Source organism: Mauremys reevesii, linkage group 3, assembly GCF_016161935.1.
Source record: "Mauremys reevesii isolate NIE-2019 linkage group 3, ASM1616193v1, whole genome shotgun sequence".
NCBI lineage: Eukaryota > Metazoa > Chordata > Testudines > Geoemydidae > Mauremys > Mauremys reevesii.
Genome location: NC_052625.1, coordinates 175,088,508 through 175,110,852, shown reverse-complemented (window position 1 = coordinate 175,110,852; position 22,345 = coordinate 175,088,508). Strand labels below are relative to the sequence as shown.

The following is a 22,345-nucleotide window of genomic DNA, read 5'->3' as shown; positions in this document are numbered from 1 at the left end:
TTTGTCCAGCCTAGGGGACAGCAGAAAGTCCCACCGCTGACTGAGCTGAGAGTCCATTGTAATGAGTATACATGTTTTACTGTACCTGTAGACATTGATCAGGGGAGCTAAGACCATGCTTCGTTGACAAGAAACTTGTGTGAACGCCTTCACCACCAAACCGAGTCTGTGGTTTTTCTGGGTAATAATATCAAGGTCTGCTCGGTTAACTATCTGCACAGAGCTTGGAAAGCACACGAGAGAACACATACGCACTCCAACTGATAACATTGTTATCACATCAGCTAACATCACAGTGAAATTTAAGGCCATTCAATAACATCTCTGTAATCTTTCCACAGAAATTACAGAATGTGTAATGGTTCATAACACATTGTCTAAAAATAGCATTCTCTCTCTTCCCTTTGAATACATAAGGTGCAGATTAAAGCCCCCATTCCTGCAAACTATTTTGTATGTGCCTAACTTCACTTGCATGAGTAGTCTTACTGACTTCAGTGGGCCTTAAAATGTGGTCAGCCTGATCCTAGCTGAGGTAAATTGGTGACCTCAACAGCACTCTGCCAGTTCATATCAGTTGAGGTTCTGGCCAATGATGCATATACACCTCTACCTCGATATAACGCTGTCCTTGGGAGCCAAAAAATCTTACCATGTTATAGGTTAAACCGTGTTATATTGAACTTGCTTTGATCCACCAGAGTGCGCAGCCCTGCCCCCGCGGTGCACTGTTTTATCGCGTTATATCCAAATTCTTGTTATATCGGGTGGCGTTATATCGAGGTAATGGTGCACTGCAAATTAATACAATTATGTTGAATAGCACAATGAATAATAAAATTAAATCATCCTCAGCATTTAAGTATCGCTTGGTAGAACATGCTAAAAAAAGTATCTAACAATCCCTCTCCTTTTTCTTTTACACAATTTACATTATTTATACAATTTCCTTCACATTAAATGTATATCAGAGTAATATTTTATCAGTTCATGTTTTTGCTCCTCACAGCAATGCATTATACATTTTGTATTCTATTTTTTATAAGAAGGTATAAATGTTGATACAGATTTCCTGTCATAAAAAGTGCTGGTGTTTACTTCCCATGAGTGCCTGATGACTAAGTCCTGCTCTTAATAACAACATTTAGATGTTAGCCACAGTTGCCAACTATCACAATAAGCCAAAAATCAAGCTAATCCCATTTCAAAACAAGGCTAAAACAAGACAATTCCTAAGAACCCCAACACTCTATGTGATTAGATCCCCCCGGCGTGCAGTCTGGGACTGTGGTGGGCCCGCTGTGCACCCCTGACTCTCTCCCCCCCTTACCCCTGCTTGCCGGGATCCGATCAAAAAAAGAAGCAACAAGCTATATGCCAAACAAGCAACAAGCTACAAGCCAAAATCTAGCCAACAAGCAACTCACAAGCCAATTAAGCCAAAAACTAGTCCAATTTCTGTGGGTTTTTTTGAAGGTTTGGCATGTCTGGTTAGGACCTCATTCTGAGAGGTACTGAGATCCACAACTTCAGTGGAAGTTGAGGACACTGTCACTCCTCAGGATCAATCCCTTTTGTAGAAATGACATTAAATAATACAAACATTTAATTAACTCTCACAATGCCCCTGTTGAAGTAAGCAAGTATCAGCCAGTTTTACAGATGGGGAAACTGTCTCAAAGGAGGATGAGTGACTTTTCCAAGGCCACACTGAGGCTGAAATCAGAACTCAGGGGTTCCTGGTGCTCAACCCTGTGATCAGTCCACTAGGCTATGTTGCCTGCATTGCTATTGAGTTAGTTTCCACACTGCTTTCAGAAGCAGTGTGACTACTTTACAAGCTGGCAGGAACAAGTAAATCTTGAAGTTCCCCATGGTGCAGAAAAAACAGATTGGAATATTGAAGATTGAAAAGTAGGTCAGACTTAATCAATGCATTTTTAAGTAATCCAGACTTTAAATTAAACCCTAATATCAAATGGATGAAAGTTCTGCTCTGTGCCAGTAACCAGAGATTCGCCCTAGTGCTTTTATTATGTTAAAATTCTTGTTCACACAGAAATGGCTTATGCACATTTACATCAAAAAGGCCATGAGAGGATCTGCAAAATTAGACCTCCAATTCTAAATAAGAAAAAGTGCACAAAGAGGATGGGAATGGGGCCAAGATGTACTGAGAAAAGCATCATTTACCTGGGAGATATTACGTGTAGAAAAACCACTGCTTTGGCTTGGAATGCTGGAATTGTCTTGCCAATTACCTTCTGATTCCACTGCCCATTGCAAATTGAAAGAATTTCATCTATTATTTCCTCAGAACAATATTTTTCATTTGCTATTAGGCTATTTTTATGGGCTCTATTTTATGATTGAAACATAATGTGTGCTCAGCTGCTCTGCAATCTTGCCTTGTGCTCTGGAAAGGACTATAAATTGTAACAGCTCTCAGCGTTCCTTCTGCCACTGGGTGTTGACACTGGAGCTAATCCACATACTGCCTAAACCTAATGCTAGATCTAATGGTGAGATAATGCCAGATACAAAAGAAGCAGATACATGAGGAGGACAGGAGCAGCTCATAAGTGGAAATTCAAAGGCTTGTAAGTTAACTGCACCACACAGAAAAATATAATTTGATGAATTTTTACTCTTCCTACCTTCCCACATCCTCCATTCTCTCAGCAGACCTCCCAAGTACCGTGAGAGAGTGTCCTGCAAAGGGTTTTTTGCAGGTGCATTATTGAACAGAACTGCTGCTGAGGAGGTCTACTTTGCAGGACATGGGATGTCATTTCGGAAGCTGGCAGTAATGGGAATCAGAATGGTAGAACCAATTTCCATTGTTTGTGTTTGTCTGTGTCTCTGTTCTAGTTACTTACCTTACACCTTAGTCCAAGGGTCAGCAACCTTTCAGAAGTGATGTGCCGAGTCTTCATTTATTCATTCTAATTTAAGGTTTTGTGTGCCAGTCATACATTTTAACATTTTTAGAAGGTCTCTTTCTATAAGTCTATAATATATAACTAAATTATTGTTGTCAAGTATCAGAGGGGTAGCCGTGTTAGTCTGGATCTGTAAAAAGCAACAAAGAGTCCTGTGGCAGCTTATAGACTAAGCAGTGGCACCTTTCCAGCGCTGCACAACTGGCCCTGCAGCACTGCAGCGCACACTGCCAGCCCACTGCTGCTGGGTGCAGCGCAGCGCTGACTGCAGCGGGTTGGGCTGCTCTGCAGCTGTGCAACTGGTGCAGCCAGCAGCGCTGGTGGGCACACTGCTGCTAGCAGTGCCACTCGCTGGTGCTCACAGCGCTGCTCCAGTCCCAGAACCAGCCACTCAGCCTGCACTCTCCTCACTCTGCACTCCTGCTCTTGCAATAATGCTTCCTCTTTTGCTGCAGCGCTTAAAGGTGTGGAGTGCTAAAAGTTAAAGTCCAATTGCTGTTAATTGGTTCTGTTAATCAGGAGCAATCTCCAGAGGTTTGCAAACAGCCAGGCCAGCACACAGGCACAATCAGTTACAGGAGGGTGCACACCATCATCAGTGAGCCCACAGTGGAGTCAGGGTCAGCGCAGGAGGAGGCTGACCTCTCTGAGCAGATATCAAGGGCGGGGCTGGATAGGACCACTCACAGGAGGGGCTATCATATCAGGTGAATGGGGTTGCAGGTGATGCAATGGGAGACAGGAGGGGGAAGAGGAAAGAGCTGCGGAGTGCGCGATCAAATCCAGAGGGGGACCGGGGACATGATGGACAACACTGGACCTGACGGTACAGGGAGATGGACAACATACGTGGAGGTGGAGGCTGCTGGACAGGAGAGGAGGGGAGGGGGAGGAGGGGCAGGGAGGGGGGGAGGAGGAGGAGGGCTGGGGGGGGGAAGGAGACCGAGAGAGCTGGGAGGGGAGGGAGCCAGGAGCTCTCAGCCAGGGAGGGGAGGCCAGCAGCAGCAGCAGCAAGCACAGAAGGGAGCAGAGAGCAGCAGGGAGCGGTTGCAGCGGCTTTTAATTTCTGGCATGGAGGTAAGCGAGGAATATGAGCTGGTGGAGGATGTTCTGGATGATGCTGGTGGATGTGGCCATGCATGGCAGCGTCGTCGCGTGAGCTAGCCTGTTATGTCGTCACTTTCAGTTATCTCAGCAAAATGGGCGCCAGGGCAGGGCAATATCGCGAGGTTTATGTGTCCCTTGTCTGTGGTGACAGTCAGGTCGTGCAGTGTCGCCGTCTCGCCAGGGGACCCATTCTGACCACGAGGCCTCGCCGGCAGGGGCGCCGGTCCCGGACCACCTCACCCGCGCCCCGCCCCTGTTCCCCCTAGTGACTCGCAGTAGGGAAACATCTCCCAGGATTAAGTCCTGTGAAAAATGTTGGGACTCTTGGTGAAGAGAGGGATAGAAGATCTGCATAAGATAAAGAATGCATCTTCAGAGATAGAGCACTCCACATTACCCTCAGCAACCACCTCCTCTCTCACTCCAAGCACCACCCTCACTCACCTCTCCCTTGTGGCTTCTGCTCCCTCCTTTTTCTTTAAAGAATGCAAGTGAGAACTTGCAAGCAAGTGAGAACTCTCAAGAAAGATAAAGTGAGAAGGAGGAAATACTAAAATGAGTAGTTTGGATGCTGTCATGTCTGTGTGTTGGTGTTAAATGTTGTACAGTCTGTGTTGTTCCAACTGACAGAAGGACTCAAAAACAGAGAAAAATCAAAGAAAAAAAAAAAAGGACAAGCTGAAAAAGAGAGCTGTTCTTGGCAAAGAGAAAAAGAGAAAAGAGAGGAGAGAGAAAGAAGAGAGGCAGAAAGAGAGAGAAAAGAAAAAAGAGAGGAGAAGAGAAAAGGCGAAAGGCTCCAAGAGGGGAAAAGCACTGAAAGGGAGAGCGGCCTGGGCGCAGCAAGCACCCGCGTCACCGTGCCCCATACCCCAGCCCCCCCCGCCTTGTGTGCCTCCCCCACCTTCTCCAACCACCCTCCCACCCACCCAGCTCAGCCCTTTCCCCTTGCCCCAGGCACCCCACCCCACCCCCCACCCACCCCACCACCTACCACCCTGCCACACCACTTACCTCCCCATTCACCCCCCACCACACATGCCACCCCCCACCCCTGCATGCATACCATGCACCCCATGCAGCAGGATTCATTAAAACAACCACAACATGAAACAGCAAACCAACCCACACCCTTGCCCTCTTGTGTTAATGAAAATGCTCTGTGTGTGTGTCTGTCTTTGTGTGTTGGTCTCTGTGTTTCAAGTTTTTTTTTTTTTTTAAACAGATTTTATTATAGCAAAACAGTCTTTTTAGTAGCAGAGAAAGAAGCAAATTAAGAAAGCAAGTGAATATTAAAATTAGAATAATATGCATAGCAGAAATAGAATATGCAAGGCAGCAGGCTCCCATACAAGGGCCTCAGCCAGCCTCAATTCTTTCCCCCTCATCCTCAAATCCTTCCCTCCCTGTGCTGGGCCTCTCTATAGCCCCCTGCTCTGCTGTGCTGCATCAGCCCTCTCAGGAGCCTGCCTCTCCAGCATGCCATTCCTCTCCCTCTTTTCTTCCCTCCCCCACAAATATTATGGAGGGCCCACAAAGCCCCTTCCGGGATGGATGCTGCTTTCCACAGCAGCGCTCATACAAACATCTCCAGATGCTCCCAAGTCTGCCCAAAAAGCATCTCCCACCCCATTCTTGCACCGGCTCAAAGCACACTCCACAGTCATTCTGCTCCTGCCAGCTTCCTCGGTACCGGTCCTTCAAGCTGAGCCCAGGGTATATGGGGGGTTCTCAAGGATGCTTGGTATTCTTGGTCATCCCCTCACTGTGATCTTCCTGTCTGGGAAAACCTCCTGCCTGCATCCTGATCTGGAGCCTGCTCCCTGAAATCTTCCTGCATGCATCACCTTCCAGGCCAGCCTGTCACCTTTGCCTCAGCCAACGCCCTGCAATGCCACAGAGCCCTGGAGACCATTAGAGAAATCCTGGGCGCCTGGAGATACCCCTGCCAGAATAGTGGGATGCCAGCAGCCAGGTGCCAGCATCCATCGCCCCCACACAGTCGGGAAACCCATTTGTGCAAAGCCATCCATGTCCCGCGCGTCCCCAGCCATCCCCTGAGTCACAATGCCCCACACCAGTCTCTTGCTTGGCGAAAAAAACTTTGCACCCTTGCACTTCCCGATCCAAAACTTTCCCCTTCCCGACCGACCACAAACTGGTTTCCCGACCGACCGAGCTTTTGCTGGATTCCCATCTTTCCTTCCCCAGGGCATTTTCCACTTGTGTCCTCACGCGTCAGAGAGGGGCGTCGCGCGCCGTGAAGTGGCCATGAAAGTGGCTTTTCTCTCATGAAAGTTTTTTCAGCCACGAAGTTCTGCACCCACTGCCCCCATCTGTGATCCATCCCAGACTTCCATGGATCCCAGAGCCCCAAAGCGCGCCAACGGTGCTGAGCATTTCCGCGTTGCCAGAGCATTTCCGTGCCACAGCAAGCACTCTAGTGTCACTGCATATTGATATCACTCATCTTCACTATCATGTCACTTTGCTCACTGTCACTAGAGAGCTGAAACAATACTGGCGCTGCTGGTGACATGTGCAGAGCAGCTCCATCATCAGCAGGTCCCAGATCAGAAAGAGCCATTCACCAGACAGAAACAGAAAGACAACAGGCAGACAGACAGCCAGGAAACGCTGCTGGGGGATGAAGGATGTGATGGCGGGGCGCTGGCTGGCGCAGGCGCTGGCAAACAGGGAATGGAATGACCCCTTCCTTCCCCCCAGCGCCAAAAGGCGCGCCAAAAAAAGCGGGAGCAGGTGTTGTGGGGGTGCTGCGCCCACAATGCATGCACCTCAGCGCTGGACGCTGAAAAGGTCAGTGGCACACACCAGGCGCTGGTAGCTGTCAGTGTGGCCACACTCCAGCGCTGGCCCTTACACAGCTGCATGAGCAGCGCTGTAACTCCCAGCGCTGCAACTTGTAAGTGTAGCCAAGCCCTAACAGATGTATTGGAGCATAAGCTTTCGTGGGTGAATACCCACTTCGTCAGACGTATAAAGTAAATAAGGTTTTTAAAATGTTTAAGAAGCTTCATTTAAAATTAAATTAAAAGCCAGAGGCCAGGATCCGGGCAGTGTGAGTGCCACTGAAAATCAGCTCGCGTGCCGCCTTCGGCACGCGTGCCATAGGTTGCCTACCCCGGCCTTAGTCCATCCCATGCTTTGCTGCACATTGGGCTACCCACATTTGCCATCCTTGCCTGTGAACTGCCTTTCTCTCCAAATCTTCCCATTTCATGTTGAGGTGCTTGATGTCATTCAGAACTGTTTGTTTCCATGTTATTCACAGTCTTCCTCTTTTTCTTGCATTTTCTAGCTTCCATTCCAGGGCGGTATTTGGTAAGCATTCTTTTTCCATTTTCAGCACATGTACCAGCCACTGATGTCTTCTTTTGTTGATTATTTGTGAGAGGGTGCCTTATCTAGTAATTTTTTTGACTTCTTCATTCGTCTTCCTATCTCTATATGTTATTGCCAATATTCTTCTCAGACACTTGTGATGAAATGCATCCAGCTTTTGCATATCGTTCTTGGTAAGTTGCCATGTCTCACTGCTATATGTTGTGATGGCGATAACAATTGCTTTGTATATGTTCAGTTTTGTCTTGAGGGAGATGTTTTTGAGTTGCCAGATGTTTTTGAGTCTTCCAAATGCAGTGTTTGCCTTCCCGGTTCTTATTATTTCCTCAGAACTAGTACCATCTTGGCTGATGGTTCTTCCAAGATATGTAAAATTGTCCACCTTCTCCAGTTTCTCATCTTCAGTTTTTATTTCTGTTCTTGTAGTCCCCATTAACATGACTTCACATTTCTTTGCATTGTATATCAAACCTATCTTCTCCATTACTACTTTTATTTAGTTTGTGCATTTTTTGTAGTCTGTTGACATCTTCATTGATAAGAGTGATGTCATCAGCAAAGTCTAGATCAAATTGTTGCTGAATTGTTCCATTTTAGGCCATACATATCACTGTCAGATTGTATTAATCCATAGTTGATGACTAGCATAAACAAAAAAGGAGATAGGAAACACCCTCGCCTTACACCTGTCTTGATGCTGAATGGCTTAATCTATTTTCCATTTTAATGCAGCATTTTGAGTTGGTGTAGGATGCCTTCATAATGTTGATTCATTTTGTTGGAATTCCATGTTGTTCCACAATTTTCCATGTTGTTTCTCTGTTTACAGTATCAAAAGCCTTTTGAAAGTGTACAAAATTGATGGCAAGACTGCCTTGGAATTCAATTATGTTCTCAATAATCCATCTCAGGGTGAAAATAGCATCTGTGCACAATCTCTAAATCCAGATTGTTGTTCATGTAGGATGGTATCCATCTAGTTACTAGATCATCAGAAAGAACTGTGATATGCACAGAAAAGGCCAGATTTACTCTTACTGGCAAATAGAGGTCCATATCATACCACACTGCACCAGCCTGCCCATAGCACCCCAGCCATTATTGAATCCCAAGGAAGGCAGGGCATCTCCCACTGCCACCCTGCTCTATAGGTTTCACTCTTGAAGCTCTATTAGTGATTTGAAAGAAGCCCTATTAGCATGGGTGGCAGTAAGGAGGGACTGAAGTACTGTACCCCCCATAGCCACTGTGCAGACCCCTTTCCCAGCCAGCCTGCTCACTCTGGAGACTGTACTGACTGGCGAAGGCCCCTTGGCAGTGTGGATGCTTGCAGGTACTTTGCACATCCACAAGCCACCATGCTCTGATGGACTTTTCACTTCCTAGTGCCTTTTGTCAGGGGCTTGGAATTAAGTTGGTCCATGCTGTATAGTTTATTTAGCCATTATTACTTTTCTATCAGTATTAAATCAGGCCAGACACTTACATCCAATCACTGACACTGGGCTTGCATCTTGCCAGTATTAAAATCGCCATATCTGATTACTAGAATTAGTTCCAGAAATGCCAGTTATTCAATGTTTTAAAATATAAACTTCACAGTTTACACAGGGTCAGAGTGCTTCCTGCTGTCATGGTCAATGTTTGGCAAGCATTGCTGAAGAACAAGGTGTATGCAGGCACCCAGATCCCATGAGACAGGCATGGCATAAGCCAGATCTTTTTCAGGTGTAAAACAGCGTAACTACTGATGCCAATGGATCTATGATTCTTAATTATGCTTGCAACACAATCCAAGTCACAATAAAGTCAATGCACTTTCTCATTAATTTTAAGAAGCTTTGCATCAGCTCTCCACTGAGGGTCAGTCGCACAGAGAGATAGCTATACACTGCAGTGGTTCTCAAACTTTAGTACTGGTGACCCCTTTCACACAGCAAGCCTCTGAATGAGACCCCCCTTATAAATTAAAAACACCTTCTTTTTTAAAGATTTAACACTATTATAAATGCTGGAGGCAAACCAGGGCTTGGGGGTGGACGCTGACAGCTCGCGACCCCCATGTAATAACCTCGTGACCCCCTGAGGGGTCATGACCCCCAGTTTGAGAACCCCTGCTAGCCACTGTTCCTTTTAACCAACAAATGATATTAGCATTTCTAAATCTTGACACGCCTCACATTTTATCAGCAGACCTGTAAGTAATGAGGTTTTCAAAGGATTTAAAAACCTTCTTTGCCTTTTAGAATCATAAAAGTATTATAAAAGAATCATATGCTTGCAAATATAGTTTATTGTTCAATAAAAAATATGACTATACAGTGAAATAAAGTTGCTATACGGGGAAAAAAGTCTTTGGTGAAATCATACTTATAATATTAAAATCAATGAAAAATTACAATACCAACACATGAAAATATATAGCGGTCCAATTGTTGCTGACAATCTTACTACAATAGTAAAGTTTTTTTTGTTTGTTTTTTGCCATAATTTGTAAAATACTTTTTTCTTGTTATTTATAAAAATACACGTTGGAAATCAGACTGAAATTGGTTTCCTTTCCAATTCTGTTTTTTCCAGGTTCACGTGCATGCACCAAGTTATTTAAGGCTTGCATGTGCTGGACTGCAGACATTGATTTTTGTTTAGAAATATCAATATTGACAACTAAAAGACTAAATAATTTGTTTTTTTTAAAAAAGAGTACAATAAAGGAAAAACAAGGAAGATTGAACATCGGGCTTATGAATTATGCCAATGTCCTTTTAAACATGAATAATTCTGTAGCTGTACAGGACTCAGACTGTGCTTCTGGCATATCAGGAAAGATCTTGAAATAAGCACATATTACAGCTGTTATATTTAAAGGATAGCGAGCGTGGGTCTGTGTTTAGTAAAAATGAAGCTTAGAGTCCTTAACAATGTGCAGTCTTAAGTTACTATTAAAACTGTCTCCAGTTTTGCTAACAAAATAATGATTATTTTTTGCAACAATGAAACCAGATTTTAACGTTCTTTAAATCATTGACAACATTTGTGAGAGAAAGCATGGTATGACTATCACCATCACAAACAAGCCACTGATGAGGTGATTTTTTTTTAATGTGGGATGATAAAGGCACTAAGAGGGCACCCAATTACCAGTGGAGGTGATTATACCATGGTGTCATTGTTCAGAAAACATGCCATGTTCTGGGTGCAATCTCAAGCTGAATTTTCCCCCCACCTCCGTTCCTGATGTCATAAACTGTCCTTGCTGCAGAAGGCCCAGCAGGGGGCTGAGGACAGAGGCAGTTCTGACATTGCATGTTGCTGCAGGGTGAAGTGTCATGCAGAGCTCAGGGACCATGGTTGTCACTCAAGGAATCATTAGCAATGAAAGGGAGGCAGTGTAGCTTGTTGTGTTGTCATCACACTGTAAGAAGGTTGGCTGCAGACCAAATTAGCTTGCTTAGGGAGTGTGAATCAAAATGACAAGAAATCTGAATGTTAATGAAATTTTTTTCTTGCTTTAGGCTTCAGACTCCATCCAGCAAGCTGTCATCTGGAAGACATTATGTCTCTCTCTCTCTTTTGGACATACATTTTTAAGTTTACATAAAATTGTGAAAATGTTTTTCTTTTAAAAATCAGCAATGCTTGGATTTATTTTCCAGAATTCTGTACTGGAGTCAGAAATGGACCGATGATGTTTTAAGCCTATGTTTTAGGAAACTGAACAAGACAGCAGTACAAAAAAAGTGTCCTGGCTTTCCTGAAGGTTACTTATGTGTATCTTACAAGACAATTAAAGTCATGATACTAAATGCTCTGCAGGTGCTGGCTGGAGTATAGCTACACCAATTTGCACCAGAAGAGAATTTGGCCCATCTGTTTGTAAACTGTTCAGGTGGTATTGCACTTTGTCCATGTTATATAAACCCACATAACATCAGGAGTAACTCCTTTAAAGTCAATGGAATCACATCCATGTAAAACCGATATGCAGTAACTGAAATTAGAGAGAGAACCTTAATGTACACAATAGCTCATTTTCTAATATGGGCAGTCATATGTCTTGCCACCTGCTATGAAACATAGTTCATTTTAATACACATCCTCTCTCTAATAGCTATTAGACAGCTCTAAGATTGCTGATTTCAAAAGGTCTTCCCCTCCTCCCCCTTTTGCAGTGAAAGACACTTAGAAAATAGCATTTCCTGTTCCATGGTGTATACTGAACATTTCAAGTTCTGTTCTTCACACTACATTTCAAGGAAGGAAAGAAACTAAAGACACTTCTATTTAGCACGGTTCATATACATGCTACAAAGCAAATAGCAATTAATATTTTCTTTCCCTTGATTTAAAAGAAAAAGAAAAAACAACCAATGAACAAGAAAAAAAAACAAAAAAAACCTCTTCCTTACAAAATTCAGCCAGAACTAATAGTCCTGGAAACTGAATTCATGAAATGGTAAATGCTGATGTTCTAACTTATAATTTAATCAAGCAACCATGCAAGTGCCCTTTTCAAATCAATAGTTTGACAGACTCTGGCATAAAAGGGAATATAAATCTCTGAGCCTAGCACAGGAACACTTTGCCAATTCAGACAGAAATGTTTCAGCAACACAGCAATGTGCATGCTATCACTGGGAGACAATTAAGACATCTGTAAAGCCGTTATGATAATTTATAAGTTTTTAAAACATGCAATTTAAAAGACTCATGGTCCAGGAAGATACAGGTTCTTATGAAGAATATAATTAAAGTAGTTTTGGTGGAGGTTTGTTTTTTTTTAAAAACTCATACATCTTTGCAAGTGAATGGCTGTAGAAATTTTTCCCTGCATATCTGACAATAGCCCAATAAGGACTGGTCCAAAGCCCACTGAAGTCAATAGGAGCCTTTCCGCAAACTACAAAAGAGCATTGGATCAGACTATAAGGCTCTGATCCAGAAGACCACTACTCATCTGCCTGCACCCCAAACTCCTCATCCTGAGCCCTGCCCCAGCCCAGAGCCTGCACCCCCAGCCACAGCAATCACCCCCCCGCACCTCTACCCTTTGCCCAAGCCGAGCCCCTCCCACACCTGAAACCCCTCATCCCCCCGCACCCTAACCATCTGCCCCAGCCCTGAGCCTCCTCCTGCATTTTGAACCCCTCATCTCTGGCCCCATTCCACAGCACTCACCCCAACCCTCTGCCCTAGCCCTGAGCCCCCTCCCACACCCCAAACCACTCATCCCCAGCCCCACCCCACAGCCATCACCCATGCACCCCAACCCTCTGCCTGAGCCCTTCCCACACACCCCAAACCCCATATCACCTGCCCCACCCCAGAGCCCTCACATTTTTACATTTAATATATATATATGTTGGCTTACAAGGCAGGTGTGAGGGGCAGGACTTGGACCTGTTCTGGGCATCACCAAAAATTATACAAACCTGCCGCCCCCTGACTTGGGAGATGAAGTAATATCAGCCTCATCTATTGCCCAGGGTTGGGGTATGCATGTGAAATGGGTCTGGTGGGCCAGGTAAGGCAAATATGGGGGGAGCCCAACCCAGGTTCTGCCCCATGTGGTGTCCCCAGAGTGTGATATAGGGATGGGGGCAGGAAGACTACTTCCCCCGCCCTGTACAGCTGCTCTGGCAGTTCCCAAGTATTCTCAGTACAATGTCTGCTGTTGCAGTGGTGGTGTGAGCCCAGCCTTGGAAATGTTCATGTGTTTAGTTAATTGGAGATGCTGCCAAACACCACCCTGGAGAACAACTCAAAGAAAGGAAAAGGTGATTTTTTTAAACAGTTTATATCTCAGCAAAAGTAAAAAAAGGGATAAAGAAGAGGCACTTCCCTAGCCTGAGGCTATTCCCCTTGCTGAATATCAAAGAACTGCTGCAAACAATGGAGGTATGAAAACTTTTCAAAGAAAAAAAGTCACAAGAATCCTTTATAATGGAACATGTAAGGCAACCTAAATATAGGCATCACTACCAGCATCCCCTGTAATACAAACACGCCTTGTTAAGATAAAATGCGTATATAACACTTTGGATTGTAAAAAAACATCAGAGAACTTTATACATTACCCATATGATTTGTAGGTGTTTGAGTCAATAAAGAACAGATACTCCACATGTTATCAGGTTGCTGTAAATGTTAGGGTATGTTTTAGATAAGACATAATAATTAGAGCTGGTCAATTTTTTCCAATTTCACTTTTGATAAAAAGGCAGAGAGAGGTACAAGAAATTTGTATTTTGTATCATTAATGGTGAATCTATCCCAGCAAGTTTTTTCAAATTTTACTGCACTTTTTTGAAATTGTGTGCACTGCAGTGCAAACTCCTGCCCCCTCCAATCCTCACCCCCTTTACATACATTTACCTCAAATATACCTACCTATCACAGAAATGTGCTTCACAGATTATATGGAGGCAACTCAAACAGAAACAGGGGCCAAATACCAATATGACTTCATACAAGCAAGTTTAGCCAGTCAGAGGCACGAGAGAGAGTTGAAGGCCAGTTCACATGGAAAAAGATAAGATTCACTTGCCCGTAGTTTAGGTCATCGGTATGAGTATCTTGTTTGTCCTGCTGCATGTTAATATATTCAGGCAAATTTTGAATTTTTGGAAAATGATATTGCCAGAGTTTTTGTTATTTTAAATAAAATGAGTAAAGTACAGTGGAGCTCTTTGCATACAGGCCATATTCTGTCTTCCCTTTGTGCAGACACAGAGTTCTCATTGATATAATTTGGAGTTGAACAAGCAGATACAAATACAGGACTTGGTTCAAAGTGTGTCACTGGTTTAACTGCATGTTTAGAAAGCTTCCTTAAGTCAATAAAAGCTTATTAGCTCATCCTAATGTAACTTGGCTGATTTAGACGGAGTTGCACCAGGACTGAATATGGCCCATTATTTGTAAGGACTTAAGCAATAAAGTACTAAAATCCCACAGTCAAAGATTAAATCCCCCTTGCCAACCACACACACACTTTCCTAATGATATATTAAAAAAAAAAAGACAGTAACTTTGATAAGCTCACACATGCCAATAGTATTATAATTCAAATATATCCCCTTCTCTGTTGATTTTTTTAAAGTCATTTCTACTTGATAAAGAGACTGAAACAGCTACAACTACTCTACTTGATAAAGTTATTCTGAAGATAATCATATCTGCTTTAAATCTAGAGAAATCAGCTTCTGTTCTCTTCAAATCAGTCAGCATTTTTTATTTTTAAGTAGATACTCTAACAGAGAAATTTGAAGGAAGTTAGCTTGCAATTTTGTTCTGAGAAGGACTTGTTAAGAGTGAACTGGAGTGTATCGTTCCCCAAACCTTTCTGGAGCACAGATTGAAAGCAAAGATTTAAAAGATGTATAAAGGCTTTTTTGCTGTCAATATATTTAAGTCTATATAATGTATAGTTAGTTTACATATAACCTTGTAAGTGGCAGGATATTTCAGATTCAAATCCAACCTTACTTCTCTGTATCTAATGGTGCAAATACCAAACATCAAACATGAGCCAGCCCTTTGGCTCAACAAGCTCAAAAAACCCTCCCAGGCTGAGTTCCAAAAAGATCATTTAGGTTGTAACAATCTTTTACCTATATGTAGCAGTTTCTAAAGCATCAGATAATATCTAAGATAAGAAGACTGGATTGCTACCTAGAAATTTCAGAATAATGATACCTCGCACGCACACGCACACACTTATTTTTCCTGACAAGAATAACCAGTTGGATGTTTTCACATCAAAATACAAGTGAGATATTAGTCCATTATGAGTAGTTCAGACCCACACAATTCCCAGGTAAAACTATCAAAGTATATCTTGTCTATTTTTTGTATCATCTTATTTTATTGTTAGATTGGGAAAACTTCCTCCCTCTCTTTTCTAATGTGTGTAAGTGATGTAGGGGCCTAAATCTCATTTTCAAATGTGATTTAGGAACCATTTCTCATGGAAAGACAGTGGGATTTAAGGTCCTAAATCATATAGGTAATTTTGAAAATTTTGTCTGTAATCTCTTTAAAGGTTAGGAAAAAGGAGCTGTGATCAAGGGTGTTTTTTGGTATTAGAGCTATGGAGTTGAGAAGTCAGGTGGTTCTTTCAAGGCATCAGTTCTACTGCAGGTCAGAGGGTAGCAGCTGGAGTTCTGGAGATGTGAAGGAGCTGCAGAAAGAGTTTTGGGGAAAAGAAGTGTAAGGTTAAAAGAAAGGGAAACCATTTTAATTAAGTAGAAGAGAGGATAAAGTAGAACTCAAGAATCAAATTAGCATCCACAGCTAAATTCCTCATCACTAGCCATGCTTTCATAACTATAGTCATATATTACCCCTTTGTTAGGGGTACCCTGTAGGACTGGAAGAAATAAAATAGTCAAACATTCCTTGATCAGTAGGTATATTTATTGTATCCTATCCCTAAATCCTTCATGTATGACTTGTGTCCTTAGTAGAGCTGGTCACCAAATTTTTGTATTATCCCATGAAAAATTTCCAAAATAATTGTTTTTGTCAAAAAATGTCTTTGAAACGCAGGGGCGGCTCTAGATTTTTTGCTGCCCCAAGTACGGCAGGCAGGCTGCTTTTGATGGTGCACCTGCGGGAGATCCCCGGTCTCGCGGATTCGGCGGCTTGCCTGCGGAAGGTCCACCAGTCCTGCGGCGTTGGCGTACCCACCGCCGAATTGCCGCTGAAGCCGCAGGACCGACGGACCTCCCGCAGGCAAGCCACCAAAGGCTACCTGACTGCCGCCCTCGCAGGGACCGGCAGGCTGCCCTCCACGGCTTGCCACCCCAGGCACGCACTTGGAGTGCTGGTGCCTGGAGCCGCTGCTGTTGAAATGTCAAGTTTTTGCTAAAAAAACTAAACCAGGAAAAAAAAAAAGTGGGAGGTTTGGCTAAACATTTTCAATTCTCTTAAAAAATGAAGATTTCCCACATAAATTACTGTTTTTAACAAAAAAAAAGACATTTTTGGATGAAAAACGTTTGACCAGATGTTTACTCTTCAGGCCTCTATCCTGTGTGCATACATGTTAATTTTAACCCTGTCAGTAGTGCCACTGAAATCAAACACAGACATCAGTGTTTGCAGGATCAGTGCTACATGTAGTTCTGCAGAGATGCACATTCCAATGACTTTCCTCCTTCAAAAAATAATTTTAAAAAACCTCATGACCTGTAAAACAAAGACAGAAAAAATAACTAGAAGTGTTAACAGAACCGAGATGGAGAGAGCCCTTCCTCAGGCTTATACCTCTTGACAGTGTTTTTAAACAGTCTTCTTGCTTCAGTCTTCTGGTTATTGCACAAATACTTTATGCTCTGGTTGTTTTACAAGTGCATTAGCTCTTAAGAAAAGTGTAGTACTTTTATTAGTGCTACATGAGGCTGATATATTAAAAAAAATCCACCTGGGAGGTTTAAATTTGATATCTTCAGCTCTACTAATTATTCTCTAAGGGATTAATTACAGTAACTTTTTTAGCTTTTCAACAATCTTATATTCACACTCAAACTTAAGAAACAGTTTGAACTGTGATCACAGAAAAATTCCGCTTGTTTCTTTAATGTATAATCTGCTGAATAGGTATCACAGGTGTAAAATTAAATCTACATATGGACATGGAAATTTAAAAGGACATACTATCAGTTCCACTTGTTTTTATGCTCTAGAGAAAGCCTGGCATGAATAAATTATGGGAGAATAAGATGAACATGCTGGAGGTCAGACATATTTGTGATGTGTTCAGTTGAAGAGGTTCTGGTTACTCAATCAGTTTGAAAAGTTAGCATGCTATTTTCTCTAGTAGCTTTTAATTAGTTTCTTCTGCCATGTTCTCTATTTATTTAGTAGAATGGGGTTTCCCACCAACAATTTAAAAACAAATTTTATCCTGTCCCAAATGACTAGATGACCCCAGCCAAGATTTTCAAAAATAACTACTTAACAAGCTAGGCTCCTAAATTTGCCCTGAGGCACTGAAGTTTGCCAAATCGCGAGTCCCGTACATGTAACAAACACCTGTCTTTCTTCCCCACCCCAGTATAAAGCTTCATGTCATATTTTCCTCGCTATTCTCATTCTTTTACTTCCCCTGAAGTGGGGGTGGGTGAGGAGGAGAACAGAGGTTACAGGGGAAAAGAGATTATGTGTATGATAAGAAAGGGGATTTCTTTCCCTTCCTTATATTACAGTCAGCCTGGCAGTTTAAATGCTGCTGAAACCTTCTTCAGGGTGCCTAGGAACTGGGATAACCTTTTGTTCAGCAGCCAGGATTAACCTGTACCATATTGTGTACAGAAAACTTCCATCTAAGCAGGTGGTGAATTGTGATTGGCTAAGCATTGTGCCCTTAGCTAGCCTGTGCTAGAGCCTTCTATTTTTATTATTGTTATCCTGTCCTCCGTATCTCCACCCTACTCACTCTTTTCTCTCATCCACCTGTTTTGTCTTTTCTACTTGGGGCAGGGAGTGTCTTACTATATATATTTGTACAGCGCACACTGGGGCCCTAACTTAAATGAGGCCTTAGGCATTACTGCCACATAAGAATGAAATAGTAATTAACAATGCTAATCCAAGCCATCACCATCCAGGATGCAGCAGACCTCTGGTATGACAATCACAATATGTCAGGGTGACTTTGATAAATTAAAAATGGAGCTTGGCCTTAAAGAAAAGGCAGGACTAAGTCAGGCAGTCAAAACTAGATTTTTAGGGTAAATAGGGACCTTACTCCATGGACAAACATACGTAGTTTAAGGGCATTATCAATATTCCTTAATTTATGGGACTCCTGAATAGTTATCTCCAAGATCCTTTCCCCTACACAACACAGACACTTAGGGTACGTCTACTCTACCTGCCAGATCGGCGGGTAGTGATAGATCTATCGGGGATCAATTTATCACGTCTAGCGTAGATGCAATAAATCGATCCGCGATCGCTCTGCCGTCGACTCCTGTACTCCACTGCGGCGACAGGCGGAAGCGGAGTTGACAGGGGAGCAGTGGCAGTTGACCCCGCACTGTAAGGATGTGAGGTAAGTCGACCTAAGATATGTCGACTTCAGCTACGCTACTCTCATAGCTGAAGTTGCGTATCTTAGGTCAATCTCCCCCTACCCCACAGTGTAGACCAGGTCTTAGTCACAATTTTTGGGGTTAAAATAAACATCAAACAAGAAGAGTGTAGCAGGGTCACGTGGTTACCCCGCTCCTGCCCTAAAGGGCTTAGTACAGCCCTGGCAGAGGGCTGTGGCAGGGAAAAGCTGGGCTGACTGGGAAAGCAGCCACAGCTATAGCCAATGCAATCAAGGCCCAGCTGGCCCTTATAAGAGTGTGGTGGGCCAGAAGGAAAAAGAGACACCGTCTCTCTAGCTGCATGAGAGAGAAGGACCTGGCTGCCTGGGAAGCTGAGGAGGGTATCTAGTGTGGAGCAGTGCTGGGGAAGGACAGAGGGAGCTGGGGAGCTCCAGCCTAGCAAAGCCCCAGGCTGCAGGCCAAGCTAAGGGCTCACAAGAGGGTACTAGGGCTGCAGAGGGACAGCCCAGATAGAGGCAGAGGCAGCTGATCCAAACCCCTTGCTGATGAGGAGTGGTTTATAGTCTGCAGTCTGCCCCAGGAAGCGGGGTCCACATGATGACTGGCAGTAGCCACTGAGGCAAGGTGGGGATAGGGGGTTGGGGGTTCCCCTGGACAGGGAGACCCAGATTGTGGGTTACTGCTGGGGGCAGGACCCTGACATAGAGGGGCACCAGGGTCCGGGAGGGACACGGGGGCCAGCAGCAGGCAAGGCACTGTCCTGCAGAGGGCGCTCTGCGCTGAAAGAGCTAATTCTCTGAATGACCAGCAGGAGGTGCCATGCTGGTGAGTCGTAACCCTGCCACAAGGAGACTGAAACAAGACATTTCTTGAGACTAGCAAAGCACCTTGTTATAATGTTGGATACTATTTTTCAGAGATTAGGGCATTTTGAAGCTGACCATACATTTGAATTATGTAGTAGACAGCTAGCCATTGGCAAAACTATCAAATGTTCTGCAAAATATAATTCCATGATTTGCTATAGTACCCCCAGCAAACTATTGCAATTAACTCTATCAGATCATACAACAGCAACAAATGGAAATTTTACACTTGGCAAAGCTGGAAAACCTAAAGATGATGTACTTGCTCCACTGTAACAGAGCTTCATCCCTTTGGCAGTAGGGCTCATGGTGTTTAAATTTCATTTTTAAATGCAATGGTTTTTACCCTGCTATGTTTAAGGCAATTTGAATCAATAACCCATGCAACTCATTAAGGGCTCATTTCTGAAGCCACTACACAAACAGAATTCCCTTTGAAGACAATTTCCTTTTTGTTAATTTCCTTACTCAGTTGTTGAAGTTGCATATACTGCTGGCTATTTTAAACAGTATTCACTTAGAAAAAAATAAACAACAAAAGTAGAATATGTTTCAGAATATTTGAATACAAACAAATATTTCCCTGTCATCCACAGAAATGTTTCAGGTAGTTTTGTACTCAACATGGCTAAGCCATGCCTCCACTGCCACTGCTACCACAGCTACACTCATATACACTCTTGCTAGCTCAGTGAGAGCTAGCATGAATATGAATACATGAGCAGAGGAGTCGCACTAGCTTGTAGTGTAGATGTAGCCACAGACACCATAGAAGAAGAGAACCATTCTGCATGTGTCAGAGGATGCTGCAACAAATCCCTTATCCCACCCTGCTGAGAGCAAGTGTTATACTAGCCTCACGACAGCTGAAAAAGCTTTATAGTGAATCACAAATTGAATGAGCCAAAATATAATGCAGTTGCAAATAAGTCTAATATTTGGGGTGTATTAACATAAGTGACATATGTAAGGCACAGGAGGTAATTATTCTGCTCTACCTGGAACTGGTGGGGCCTCAGCTGATATACTATTTCTCTAATGTGGATAAGGTCTTATAGTATGGAGTTGTTTTGTAAGGTTTCAAGGAAGGTAAAAATAGTGATGTCCAGAATGAAGAGAGGTGAGATACCCTGATTAACTTGCCTAGACCAGCCTCTGTTATCACTGTTATTAAGCTCTCGTTAATATAGTTAACAGTGTGAATATAAAGCATCTAATTACTGATTAGACTCTTCACTGCAGTTAATTCTTCTTCAATTGTCAAATATCTGAGAATCTTGCTAGGATCTCTCTCAGATTTTCATTGGTTCACGATGTTATCACTTGGGATTTGATCTTGTAAAAAGAGACAAGCATCTCCAGAAAGTTGCTGACTGCCCTCATCTCCCTTTGACATCTGTGGAAATTTGTGGGTGCTCAGGATCTCCCAGAGGATCTCTAAGCAGATTTCAAGATGAAGCCCACTTGTGATTAATTTAAATGCCTATAATTGTGCCATTTACACCCTACATGCTATATATATATGTAGTTAATTAAGATTCATGACTCAGTCTTAGGATGTTGTTATTTGCTGCTTTAGCTTGAACCCAATACATTGGATTCATGTGGTATGTCTAATATTTGTGATTTCATATGGAAAACTGAACTATCACTTTAATACAATAGAGAATTCGTACCTTTTAGAGTTCCATCCATGTTAGTCTCATCAAATGCATTTGCAATTGTGTCAGTAGAATATGACATGGCCCTTAGATGAAACAGCTTAAATTAATAAAACAAATCCCATTGAGTAGCTCTTAAATACCGATATCCTGTCTTAATCTCCAAATCTAGCAATTTGAGTCACCCACACACATTGTTTGTGCAAATTAGTCAGCACAAAAATGTTATTACCACGAATTAAAACTCTGTATTAGGTGCCAAAAAAGGTGTTTCATATATTGATGCGCATTGGAAGACTCTTCTATTTGAAAGCATTATCGTCACCACTGGGAAACACTAGAAATTTCTGCACATCTCCTTATCCCTTAATCTCTTAATCAATATGAGTCCCCACTACCATGCAATGAATTCCAGCATAATTGAAACAATTAGCTCAAGACTGTTATTAGGAAAATACTTCTTTATAAATCATGACAGATAAGAAATTAATATTTAATGTAACTTGGAGTATGACTGCACACAGTCCCATTCTAATGTTCACTACTGACAATAGAAATGATGGCCCTAATCCAGCCAATCTATGAGGGTGACCTTCATGTGGGTGCTGGGGTCTTTCTATGAGCATCACATTGTAGAATACAGTCATGATATAGTGAGTGATAACATCAGAGAACAAATACCATATAACTCATCTACGGCGTGTCTGCCCAGTTAGGGGAGTTTTCCTTGCACTACACAGGCTCAACAGAATGAACTTCATGAGACAGCGCCCAGATTCATGTAAAAGTGACCTTTAAGGATAATATGCTATTTGATGCAAGCATAGAATTCCTGCTTTAAGCAGAAAGACTCTAGTAGATTGTTATTGTTATTCTAATTTGAGAAGTGTCTCTTTGTAATATTCAGGTTTTTAAAAATTGCCACATGTGTAAGTGGCTCCTAGAGCTCCCATCCAATATTGAGAGCCACCATGTTATAAGAGTTCTTGCCCCAAATAGCTTACAGACTGTATATCTTACCTGTTTAAAGGACAGGGAAAATAGTATCATTAGCGTTATTTTAGAGGGGTGGGTGGGAACTGAGGCACAAGGCAATAAGTGGTTGCTCAAGGTCACACAGGAATTCTGAAGCAAAGCTGGAAGTTCTTTTCTGAATAATCCATTATGATCTGATGTTCTGACAAAGCAGCAGTAAAACAGAGCAAGACGGACTTCCAGTTAGAGTCACAAATTACCCCCATAACAAATATTCATTGAACACACAGTAGAACATTTTACAGTCACAGTGCACCTTTTTACAGAAGCATTTGACACATTCACAAAGATGGGCTTACTGTACTTATATGCGC

At 42.8% G+C, this 22,345-nt stretch overlaps 2 long non-coding RNA genes across 3 annotated transcripts in view; both read right to left on the bottom strand.

The window, feature by feature from the left end:
• The window catches only part of LOC120400145, a 197,621-nt gene that overhangs the window by 73,214 nt on the left and 102,062 nt on the right, over window positions 1-22,345 (bottom strand). The window lies entirely within an intron of this gene.
• LOC120400146 lies at window positions 15,305-22,108 on the bottom strand. Its single transcript, XR_005595565.1, has 3 exons — window positions 22,017-22,108; window positions 21,012-21,082; window positions 15,305-15,591 (listed from the first exon to the last, which is right to left on the bottom strand). It is a non-coding gene; the product is annotated as an uncharacterized LOC120400146 (long non-coding RNA).